Below are 12,620 nucleotides of genomic sequence, written 5' to 3'. Positions count from 1 at the left end.
TTTCATACTTTAAACACTATACATATACTACGCAGTTTTCATACTTTAAAGACTACGCATATACCACACAGTTTTTATACTTTAATTAATTGGCGTATATTTTGGGTCTAAAAGTACATATTAACGTAATTTGAGTGTATATAATAGAGAGATTTACATTCAATGTTTTTAAAAACAAATACAGAATATCTTATCAATGGTGAAATATGGGCTAGTCCAGATTGACTGAAAATCGTTTTTGTTACTATTTTGTCGTTAGTGAATCAGCTAACATTCTTTTATTATTTCCGCACTGGTCTTCTCGGACATGCTTTTCTTTGATCATTACAAATGGCAACTCGAAATCACAGAGTACACGACATCATCTACTGATTTTAAAATGTTAATTGTGTCTTATATATTGGATATTAGGATCCTATAATTTCACGAAATAACAACATAGATATTGATTAAAATTAAACAATATTGAATTCTAATTCGTGTGTTTAATTTCGATTATTATGGATAATTTCGAGCCATAGGTTTAGCTCCTTTAAACACAGTACATCCGTTATACTACACAGTTTCATGAAAATTAAATATTATAAATTTCAACAATTTATTAGGCCCCACAAATCCAAAATCTTTAATTAATCTAGCTATAGTTCAAAGCGGAAAATCCGTTAAATTGATCGGCCTAGTTGTATTAAATTGCATGCGGTCTGAACCGAGGCAATATGTTTTATATAGCAGGAACTGTTGCGATTAATGACATATTGTGTTATATTTGCAGAATAGCAACAAAAAAAAAAATTAAAAAATAAATAAATTAATAAATAAAAAGGAAAAACTAAAGAAATATGATGGGATTATAAATCAATCGTGTAATTTAATAAGAGTTATACCCGATAAAATAAATACGATTCAATGTTTATAAGAATACAGATAGCTTAATCAAACTTAAACATTTGTCTGTAATGTTTCGTCGGCCATTTTAATGAAATGAAATGAAATGGGGTTTAACGTCCTACTGTTCTGCTCCGAACTGGGCTAATGAAGACGGGCATATGCCATACAGTGTGCTATGAGGGAAATTTTGCCCGGACAGCGGCACTACGGCCTACTCTTATATCGAATTCCAACTGTCAAGGAATCTTTTACGTGCACGCCAATGTGTGCACGGGACCTCGGTTTTTCGTCGCACCCGAACGACTAGACAGCTGTCCTTGTCAGGCCATCCGTCCTGCATCACTGACAAGGGGGAACCACACCGGAAACCATTTTAATGAACGGATGCAAAACAGTGTGCACGCAAAGATATACATTTTCAATAGACCTAACATCCCTTTCCTAAAATCCTTAGACACATTGTTTAATGACAAATGAAATGGGGTTTAAAGTCCTACTTTTCTGCACCATTGGGAATAATAGAAACATTGTTAATCTTATATTGTAATGTAGTCTTTGTTTTAGCTAACTATATAAAACACAAGAAAACGTCAATAAAAACCTATCACGTGATACATTATACGTAAAAAAATCAAGCAAAATCGACCCACACGTTTAGTCAAAATATAGACTAATTCTAATTAATAGAACGCGGATTGTTTTCATTTGGTTAAATATCATAAAAGTAAATTATAAAATATGTGAGCGTCTATGATAATAAAACAAAAACTTTCTCAAAATGTTTTTTTTTTTTTTTTAAAATATGTATACAATATGTCAACGTCCTTTCGCCTATTGACCACGTTTTAAAAAAAAACATCTTTCAAGGTTTAAATACGATAAAAACTCTCAAAAAAGTTCAAACGTGGGATATTCTCGGATATAGATCTGTGTCCTATTATAATTATTGTCAATAAAATATAGATCCAATTAGCAAAATATGGTTATGGCGCACGTAGTGGTTATTTGATAACAGACACAAACACGGTATCGCCGCTAAAATTCGCAAAATGATAACGCATAATATCAATAGAAATATCGAGGTAAATATATAAAATCTGAAATACGACATGTAGATTATTAAAATTCATCAAGAAAATCACTTTGATGCTAAATTTTGGATCGAATGCGACAACTGTTACGACGCAATTAATATAACGCCAATCTAACAAAACAAAATCAAACTCTATAATACATGTATCTATAAAAGGTTCGTAATTAATAAATATGAAATTAAGAAGAAAAGTATATTAGAGTATATAAACAAACTTACTATTGTTTTTAGAGTCTTGTTATAAATTGTCTGTTATGCTATACTACATCTATCACTTATCTATCTCATCCAACCACCATTTTCACGACTGCTTACACTTGCTGACAATCGAAATACGGCGCCGCTTTCATGAATCAAAAAATCGAATTTCCTTGGTGTGCCAGGAGGGGTTTCTTGATCGCATTTCTTTGGTAACTGTTGAAAAGTTTTTGTTCCGTGTGCTGTGTAAGTGGTGGGGAGTATTTGTGAAGGATTATAGCTAGCACTGAATAAATATAGAGTCGTGTTTAGTTTGCGATCAACAGCTACTTCGATTCCACCACAACCGGGGGTATAGAGTACAATAATATGCTCTTCTTCTAGTCACACAATCTTTGACAATGCCTTCCTTCACTGCTTGTAATGTCCATGAATACACAAACACTCTTTAAGGCGCCGTCGGACGATCGAACATGACCAAAACCATATTGAAATCGAAGAGTAACTTAGTTAAACTCATTTCAATTCGAGAAATTTTCTCGCTGAAAAAAATCACATTAAATTCCCTAGAAGCGTCTTAGTAACGTATGTCAAACGGATTACTGCTCAGTGGCTGATTCCGTCGTCTGCTATAAAAGTTGCATTCATTGATCTGCGAAACATCGATCAAAAGACATTGAGTCTCATCATCCAATATTAACCAATTGCAGTGTATTAAAGATCACTGTCTAATGTATATAACTTCTATAGTTCTAGTTGTCTGTAGACACTTACCTACCAGAATAATTAACCCGTTATTTCTCAATAATTATTAGCCATCATATATGCCACCCTGTCTTGAAATACTGGATAATGTAACATACAATGTATGTGAGATATTTCCACATCTTAACCAACCGCATAGAAGGTGGTAGCAGGTGTTCTGGTAAGTGTAATCATGTCCTATATATGTATCGAACATGACACCACTCAGTATTTCATAAAATACTGGATATAATAACATAATGTACAACATAAATTATTTCAACTTCCTAACGGCATGAAGGATGGCATAGGGTGTTTAAGTAAGGGTAAGCCTGTCCTGCGTGTGCATCGAACATAGTTTGTGCTTAAATGTTTATTCGCGATAGCACTGGCCCGATAAAAAGATCCCAGTGTTAATCGTGAAAGTTCCTCTGGACTTCCGACCTTGCTTGTTAGGAAAAACGTGTAGAAAATCGGATGGTTTGAATAATCGATGTCCCAAGTGGTAAAAAGAACTCTGACCACTGTCCGAGTAAAATTTCCATAATAGCGCAATTCGTGGCATTTACCCCTTTGGTGCATAAAACAGGGTGTTAACCGCATTTCATTTAATATGCTTTTATGGTGATCGTAATAATGTGAATTGTCGAGTAATCTGAATAAATGTTTAAAATGACAATCTTCGTATGGCTGTAGATATATAGAGTAAGACTTTTTATAAGTAATTTATGTGGCGACTTTATTCCAGACAAATCTGGTTTTAACGAGTGAAAGGAACACGCTGTATTTACATATAACCAATGTATCCAACAATGCTTATGTAACGACTGTTCCAGACAAATTTGGTTTCAACGAGTAAATGAAATGAGATGGGGTTTAACGTCTAATGCACCAACCCCCGTCCTTCATTGGGAGCCGCGCTGGGTCGCTAACCAGAAGGTCAAGAGTTCGCGTCTGTAGTTGGCCGAGAAGATTTTCCGGAATGGGTCTAGTCGTTCAGATGTGACAAAAACGTAAAAGAACCTTTGACAGTTTAGGCTGAAATATCTGGAGGAACGTTATTGGCGAATAACGCGATTGTAACCGAGACCTCCGCACTGTACCACTGACAACCACGCTGGAATATCCCGAGGACCTTACTCAATGAGTCAATATGACTCACCACAGGAGAGTAACTGTTCACTTTGGAGTGATCGTTGGAGCTTGGGTCGATGAACGCCAAATAACATTCATTAATATTGGCTAAACACCGGGTGTAATGGATGGATTGTCATAGACCCAAATCCGGAGCAACCGGTTAAACGTCCACTATACACAAACTAGGTCATTTTGGCACTACGTTTTGTCTCTGTTTTATTTCAGTAATTCGCTTCCGCGTAGGGGTCTTTAGTAGTGGGAGGAACTCGAAGGATCCAGAGAAAACCAACGAGGTTGGACAGTCGACCCTACTCGTTGTCGCGGAAGTGGTAGGGCTCGAAACTACGCCACTTGACTAAATCACGGACCGTATGATTTACAGCGCACGCATTGGACCACTCGACAACCTAAGCCTGCCTTGACGAAATAAAGAGGGCTGATGTCTCTCATTGAGAATGACATCAAGTAAAACAGGTTTATCTATCCTTAAATAGTTTTGGTAAAACCGATCCTGTGTAAAAGAAAATTGCTGACATTTAAGTTAATAATTGAACCCTTGCCCTTATCAAACTAAAAGTGAATACTTGATTATTTAAATAAACATTGCACCGAAATCTCAATACGTCAAAATGTCCACAATAACATTTATCCTAATGGATTAGTAAAGTTTGCGGATACTTTTCCCAAAAGAAAAAAAATTAGTCTTACATCTCTTGTCAGTCTACAATCAGTTAGAATAGTTGTCACCTCGCCAACTCACTTTATTTTAATGAACTATTTGATTGTAATCTATGTAGGCCAAAGTGTCATTTAAACAAATAAGGTTGGACTGAGATCTGGAATGTTGTCTATCTCAAATGTTATGAAAATTATGATGCGTCCTCTTTCAAATTTATATGTTGTTTCTGTTCCATGAACTGTCCACTTTCCAACACATGTGAGTGGTCACCCGATTTTATAAATAAATATCATTATTATTAATTATGTATATTAAAATATAGTACCGTCGGTCCTAAAGAGCAAGAATAATTATAAGTTTCCGGATTGACCAAAATCTACCATGTTCTAATTCTGACGGGAGGGGTGGTGTGGGGAGATAATTGGTTCCAAACTGTTCATATGAGATTATGACACCCTACACAATCTCCAATATTAAAGTTGTTTAGGATTGTTTACATTGAGATCACAATATTGGCAGGGTTATGGTTGCAAAATTATTGAGGGATTTAATATTATCTTAATTTATTTCAAAATAATGAGGAGACACTTGCGTTTCACCTACAATTCATGCGACAACAGTGATCGTAGCATATTTTGGAAAACAAAAATTGTCTAATACAAAAAATGTACAACATAAATTTGATACCTACGTTGAGAGATTACGGCAAACGGAAAATACCTAGCAAACTATGTAAATCACAGATGAGTTTTTTTCCCTTATTGGTAACCATATAACAACCACAATTCCCATTGCATGGCTACTACCAGCTGCAGTCAGTCTAGTACAGCAATCAACGGAAAACAGCCGGGACATTCTTTGCAAACCCGTATCGGATCATGTTGGGATATTTATATTGTCACCGTAGAATCCTTTCGCAATTGCATATTGATAAAAAGAACGCTCAAATTATACAATTCTTCTAATGTTGCAGCCTCGTTATGAAACTGGAGTTTTCAAGTACTGAATATGACATATAGGGTAGTGGTTACCGTAAATACCATGATGTTCGAGTGCTACAATTGTAAGGGTAACCGAGCCATTATTAACTAAGGAAGTTTGTCAGAGGAATCGAGTCATTAACTAAGTAAGTTTGTCAGACGAACCGAGGTATTAATTAGGTTTTTCAGACGAACCGAGTAAGTATCTCAGTTTGTCAGACGAGCCAAGCCATAAACTAAGTTTGTTAACTGCGTTTGTCAGGCGTAACGAGTTATTTACTAAGTTTGTCAGGTGTATTCCCACGAAAGCGCAGTTACAGAGCGTGACCAAAATTAATCCTTACCACGAAGGCGCAGATTTCGACTCGTCGGCTTTCGTTTGAAGAGAGGCATGTTGCTATTAGGACCCAATTAACGGTGTTAAAAGATTTTATGAATTTATGTTCACTCTGAACCTACAACACTCTGGAAGGATGGCATGCAAGAATCAAGAAGCGAGTTGGAAAAGCCCATCCGAATATTTTTGAAATGATCACATTTTTACAACAAGAACAAAATATTAACCACCAAGGAAGAGATATAAATATGCTCAAATCCAAAGCCAGCTCCAGGAATTAAAAGGAAGACACGAGGAAGAGGAATTGACTTTAGTCGAGAATTTAGACAGGGTGTCTTTTTTGGCGAAATTAAATTAATTTTTGTTATAGTGTAGTTATGTTTTCATTTCTCATGCCAAAAACGATGCTAAAATATTGGTTAATTAGTTACATTGGGCATTATGAAAGTGTAAATTCTTATCATAACAATCTATAACACCATTGTTACGATTTTAATCCCTAGGAGCAGGATTCCCATGAAATCGTCGAAAACGACCTCGTTTAATCCGTTACGGTCAATAACTGCGTCTTCGTGGGAATAAACCGTTTGTCAGACGAACCGAGTCATTAATTAAGTTTTTTTTTCAAACGAACCGAGTCATTAATTAAGTTTCTTAGGCAAACTGAGTTATTATCCAAGTCTGTCAGACGAACTTAGTCATTAAATCAGTTTGTCAGACGAACCGAATCATAATATAATTTTGTCAGACGAACTGAGTCATTAACTAATTAAGTTTGTCAGACAAACCGAGCCACTAATTAAAAGTTTATAAGACGAACCGAGTCATTGACAAAGTTTGTCAGATCAACCGAGTTATTAATTATGTCAGACAAATCGACTCAATAATCAAGTTTGTCAGACCAATCGAGGCATTCATACGAAGCCATTCATTAGTTAACTAAGTTTGTCAGACACACCGAGTCATTAACTAAAAGTTTATAATCCGAACAGAATCATTAACTAAGTTTGTCAGACGAACAAGGCCATTAACTTAGTTTGTCAGACGAACAAGGCCATTAACTAAGTTTGTCAGACGAACAAGGCCATTAAGTAAGTTTGTCAGACGAACAGGGACATCAGCTAAGTTTGTCAGACGAATATGTTTGTTAGACGATCAGCGACATTAACTAGGTTGCTGCTATTGTTGTTTATTGTCCCATCATTTTTAGTGTTGCTTGACATAGACTATAGAATCTAAATCGAAACGCGCTCTGTAACTAATGGTATGCTATATAAGTATGCCCCGTGTATTTCCAGTTCAATAACTAAATGTGCCACTGAAACAATATAGATAAGTTCTAAATGTGAATACTAAGCGATCTGTCCCGACATTAATTGATTTGCCCTACTTTAAAGGCAGGAGCTGACATCATGGCACATGCTGACGTGTTCCTCTTGATTAGACACCAGTTGAAGTCAGTCATTTATAACAATACATGTAATATGGGCGATATAGAATATTGATTACACCCCACGTCGCTTGGAGTTATCCATTCGGCCGGACGGCAATTAATTTCAATTTACATACTTTGTCTATTACATATTGCCGTTGGCTGAATTACATCTTCAGATTAGAAAAAAAACTAATAGGCTGTAAATCATTGGGCCATCATTTAAACGTACAGGAATTTGAAAGAGTTTTTAATTTTTTTTTCTCTAATTTTTAGTTTTATCCTCGAAATGTTATTAATATGGCTAAGACGTCTGGCGTTCCCGCTGTATGGTAATTGTAATCTTTTGTACCCAGAGGAGGGGGCCTGTTGTTTTGTCTGGTTTGAGGGAATTGTTACAAAGTTTTCGACCCTGACATACATTGAACTAGACATTAATTGATGAAAATACATTAAAATGGTGATTGACTTGGATATTGGGATAAATGTATTTTGTGCTTCGTAGTTTTCGGAACCCATTAAAATTCTGAGTTGGCAATCTTGGTTATATCACTGATACATTAAGAAACACGATTTGGTAAGCGGTTACATGATTTTGACGTTATGGATCACCACGACTCTAAAGCTTAATTCATACAACTAATTGGTATTTTAAGTTAGTATAATTTTATTTTCTGTATGTATATGTAATGAAATAATACGTCGAATAAAAGTTAATTTAAAGGGCGTTTAACTCTGTTCTTTGGAACCTTAAAATAGACGAGAATGGGGCGAAAGCACACCTTAATGTAATATGAATGTATATAAACTGTTTCATATTCAATTTTTTTTTTTATTGTAATGTCTAATCAATTATGTTCGGTGAAATACACTAATAGTTCAAATAGAACGGCAGTCATTTGCGCTTGCTTAATCTATTTGTCGTCTGTGAATCAGCCATTTTTAATTTAATTAGTTCCACATTGCCTTCTGGGATATGTTTTTCTTTGGGCATTACAGATGGCGCTCGTAACTGATTTCAAAATGTTAATTGTGTCTTAAATATTGGATATTAGGATCCCATAATTTCACTGTAAAATAAGAGCATCGATATTGGTTGAAACGGTTAGAGGTTTAGTTCCTTTAACGATAATTACAAGATAATTGTGCGTTAACAGACAAGCCTAAATGTTAAAGATATCCCAATAGCTTCAGCGAGCAGACTTGAAATGGTGCCCTGGTGAATTTCCAACAGGAATAATTGATAAATGCATCTAATGAACAAAATCTATGTCAAGAAAACAATTCAGCACAACCCGGTTCAAAGTCGTGTGGTGAAGCTGTTTTGGGGGGGGGGATGTTGTATACAAGAAGTTTTCCGTCATTTTAAAACACTCGACACAAATAGTACGTCGTAGAATTTTATTTGAATAATGCGCTTTAGCGTAGGGTTCTTTGCCATTGGGAGGAAACCGGATGTCCCGGAGAAAACCCACGTACAATTGTGCGATCGAAATCAAGTCACTTTACTCACTGACAAACCTTATGATCTAAAGCGTACAATTCCCCCAACCCCACCCCCACCCCAACTCGACGGATATAGATTAACCACACAACAAACACAAATGTTTGTAAACAGTAATTCCTATATGCCGTTATCAATTATATTAATTTAGGTCAATACAGAAGTCGCAATAAGTTCTTCTAAAGAATTCCATTATCACATTCTCTCTTTTTTAAACAAAGTTAATTTATAGTGTCTAAAAAAATATTTGTACTTTTATTCCCCAAAGCCTGTCTTAAAGTAGCAATTTATTATTTTCTGCTTTAATTATCTACAAATCTTCTTATCTGCACAAAATAAGTCTATTTGAATTAAGCCGAACGTCTTTCTAATTCTCTAAGAAAATAACATGACATGGTTATAATTAAAAGTCAGTGTCTGTACAAATTGTTCAGAGACATCACCATAAGAACTGATGATATCTGAAACTGACACAGATGTAAATCGCCATGAGCTGTTTCAATTATTGAATTGTATTACTTGAATTTGTGTAGATTATTTTGCTTAATATGCGAGTATATTAATGTGTCGTTGATACGGAGGCACCACTTTCGTGATTCTTAGAAAAATGGGTTATTTAGGTGTAAGCCTACAGCGAATGCTCAATAGTCCGCTGGTTATTGTTAAGGTCTCTTGATCTTGATTTTGGCGAAACACCAAGCATCTTCATTAGGACCCGCTGGTTCGTTTGATGCCTATATTTGTAGAAATTTGTATATCGAGGACTAGTGAACCTCTTTAGTCCGTGGGTTAGGGTTATTATGGTGGTTCAACCGCCTCAGATAGACATTTACCTTGACAAAGCGTCTAAAATCTTCAGTGGGTTCTGCGTTCAGTTTGATACCGACATTTGTAGGATTTTGTGTAGTGCGGATACGTGAACCTTTTACTCCGCGGGTTGGGGTTATTGTGATGGTTCAACCGTCTCTTGACCTTTTAAGTTTGACCTTGGCAAAACGTCTTAAATCTTCAGTAGGCCCTACTTTTCCATAACATTTGTAGCATTTTGTATAACGCGGGCTATACCTTTCGCATGATCTTCAACTCATGGCGGTTCCTTTGAACACATGATCTAGATATTATTGATATTTAAGTTGCATATTTCCTAAAACAGATATCGTAACATTAAAGAGGGACAATGTATCTACAGAATGATACCAAGTTTGTACAAATTTGTCCAATCATAAGTTTCAGCGAATATCTACACTATTTTTGTCAACACCAATAAGATGAAAAATAGACGTCGAACTAAAATCCAAATAGCATGCAGAAGATATTAACTCGTCTATATTTCGAGGAAATCATTTTAATTTGGCGGATTTTTCAAGCATACCATTCATTTAAATTTGAAATAAAAGATATCCACGAGTGTTCCAATAGACATAAGGGCATCCTTAATGGCGCCATAATATGAACCACACCACAGTAAGCTTGGTATGAACAGTGTTCAGGGAGGGCGTCTATTCTCTGAGTTAAACCAATGTCAATTCAAGGTTATTGTGAAAATGAAGACAAGTGGATACAACTATTCACCAGAGTAAAGGATATCTTGTGATTTAATTTACCGCCACGATAGCCGACTATCAAGAGATTCGCCAAACTCAAACATTCTAAAGTTGGAAAATGTTGACTTGCTTCCGTCGTCCTCACGGGAACGCATTTAGACATTCCCTTTATACCTTCGGATTTAATTGGCCAAGATTTTTTCATTTAAGAGAATTAAAAATGTCATTAACACTCGTGTCCTTTGTTTGATTGGTAATGGTATTCTCTACAGTATTTATGTATATCTTGTGCCACGAATCGCCCCGAATCCAAACTTATTCTGATTTGTAGATGAATCGCATTCTCTACAGTAGTTCCGTATATCTTAGTATAATTCTGAGTTATGCATAGTCAGGTCAAAATACAGTTTAACCCTAAAAAAATTGCCACAGAAGGTTTCTCAACTGATTCTTGTAGTTTGTAGTGTACTTTTTAACATACTAAAAGTTTACCAAAGTAGGACCCACAGAAAAGTGTTTTTTTTTCAAGATGGCGTCCAAGATGGCCACCGAAACGTCTTAATGATCATAACTATGTAACTATCAACTCAAATTTGATGATATTGTTGTCTATCCCTCGGTTTATAGGGACAACGAACACTTTAAGATCATCAAAAATGATGCAACACAAAAATCCATTATAGTGTCAAAAATGGCACCAACACCACCAAATGACCGCAAGTTCATAACTATTGACTCAAATTTGATGATCTTGATGTCTATCCCCAGGTTTTGGGGGGCAAGGAACACATTAAAACAACTTTGGATATCACCTTTCATGACATTCAGCTGTCACCTAATGCGCAAACACCTTTGTCCATAGAATAAGTTTCAGAGCGTTCAGTTTTGAGTGTCATCCCCCTCCTCAGTATCGACCTCTTGAGTATTGTTTGGATTGTCACAGTTTTCAGTTTGGCAAGGGCCACATATAGCAGTGCAAGGGAGTGCATAGTGTCTGCAGCTGCATCGAGAGGATTTGCACCCCCCCCGTACAGTTGCAATGGATAATTTTCAAGAGTTTGTCAGGCATAGCATTGTTTTGGGTCATAATTGGAATTAACTGATCATTTTCCTGTTTCCATCCCTATTCGGTTGAGTTCATTTAATTTGTCATCCCCATCCATACTATAATTTAACAGTACACACGTTGACTATGAAATCTAGTTGCGGGTGATGTTGGGGTAAGCCGTTCAGGAGTGACAAATGCTTCAGCAGTTGCCACTTTCTTTGTGAAAATGATATTCCGCAGTGGTGATAGCGTATCATTAGACTTGCCACCAAAGAGATCAACCATCAGGTCTTTGCCAAGATCTGATATGTCCTCTTGAGATTTATTTTGAAGGATGAATGGACTAGCACAGGACCAGATGTCACTTATTTCCAGAAGGCTGACTTTAACTCAATATTAAAGGAGTTACGAGTCCTCAAAGGTACATTTGGTGACCATTTTGAATTTATGCAAATTAGGTCCTTTAGTCGGACCGAAAATACGAGAACTTTGGATATGCTGTAGAAGATGATCTCACGAACAGAACGGTACCAAGAAACCTTCTGTAGTAATTTGTTCTAGGTATTGACATGACTATCATTTTATTTCATACCACACACTATAGACATTTATTTTCGTTGCTTCATCATGCACTGATTGGTGCTTTGTCTTTCCGCTTGACAACAATAAGACCGCAGTACAATATGACATTAATAATTCATGCAAACAAGAAAATGTATTGATTAATAATGGGTATTGAGCTGTAAATGAAAATTGAATAGATAAACAAATTGAAAGAGACTGTAGAACACGTTTTGCGATTTAGAACTTTAAAAATATTACAAAGGGAAATTACTCTAATCGTTCTTTTGATGGTCGCAAAAACGAATATATAAATATTATAAAAAATGAAATCATAAACGTTTTAATCAATAATATCTGATATTTATTTTTGTTCAGAATTAGTACTGATAGAGGGCAAGATGCAAACAGTGGTTTATTGATCTAAGGGAAGCAACTCGATATATAATGTTTACTTCGCCAATACTTCTTCCAA

General features: G+C 35.8%; 1 protein-coding gene across 1 annotated transcript in view; it reads right to left on the bottom strand.

Annotated features, from left to right (window-relative positions):
- The window catches only part of LOC126810601 (neuronal acetylcholine receptor subunit beta-3), a 74,271-nt gene extending 71,359 nt beyond the window's left edge, over positions 1-2,912 (bottom strand). The window contains exon 1 of the mRNA XM_050535763.2: positions 2,201-2,912. The gene's annotated coding sequence lies outside the window, so the exon portion shown is untranslated. The remainder of the gene's footprint in view (positions 1-2,200) is intronic.
- Between the last annotated feature and the right edge of the window lie 9,708 nt (positions 2,913-12,620).

The sequence above is a fragment of the Patella vulgata genome, chromosome 2 (assembly GCF_932274485.2).
Source record: "Patella vulgata chromosome 2, xgPatVulg1.2, whole genome shotgun sequence".
Lineage (NCBI taxonomy): Eukaryota > Metazoa > Mollusca > Gastropoda > Patellidae > Patella > Patella vulgata.
Note: the sequence above shows the minus strand (reverse complement) of the source record. Positions and strands in the feature narration are given on the sequence as shown.